This window comes from Amblyraja radiata, chromosome 14 (assembly GCF_010909765.2).
Source record: "Amblyraja radiata isolate CabotCenter1 chromosome 14, sAmbRad1.1.pri, whole genome shotgun sequence".
In the NCBI taxonomy this organism is placed as follows: domain Eukaryota; kingdom Metazoa; phylum Chordata; class Chondrichthyes; order Rajiformes; family Rajidae; genus Amblyraja; species Amblyraja radiata.
Window position 1 is genome coordinate 52,977,169 of NC_045969.1, and position 431 is coordinate 52,977,599.

The window sequence follows — 431 nt, forward strand, 5'->3', positions numbered from 1 at the left end:
GTGTGTATACAGCTTGGTTTGGTATTGAGTACAACGAACCAGGAATATTCCAAATATGAACATTTGTTTACTTGTTTTAGATAAAAACAGACTGGGCATTGGTGTGGGGCTTCAAAGTTCACAGAATAGGTGACTGATCAAGGTGGGAAAGATGCACAAGACATTTTGGGTGGTACGGTGGTGCAGTAGTAGAGTTACGACCTTACAGTACCAGAGACCTGGGTTTGATCCTGACTACGGTGCTGTCTGAACGGAGTTTATATGTTCTCCCTGTGACCGCGGGGGTTTACTCCGGGTCCTCCGGTTTCCTACCACACTCCAATGACATACAGGTTTGCAGGTTAATTGGCTTTGGTAATAAAAACAATGTAAATTGCCCCTAGTGTGTAGGATAGTGCTAGTGTTGGGGGTAATCGCTGATTGGCGTGGAC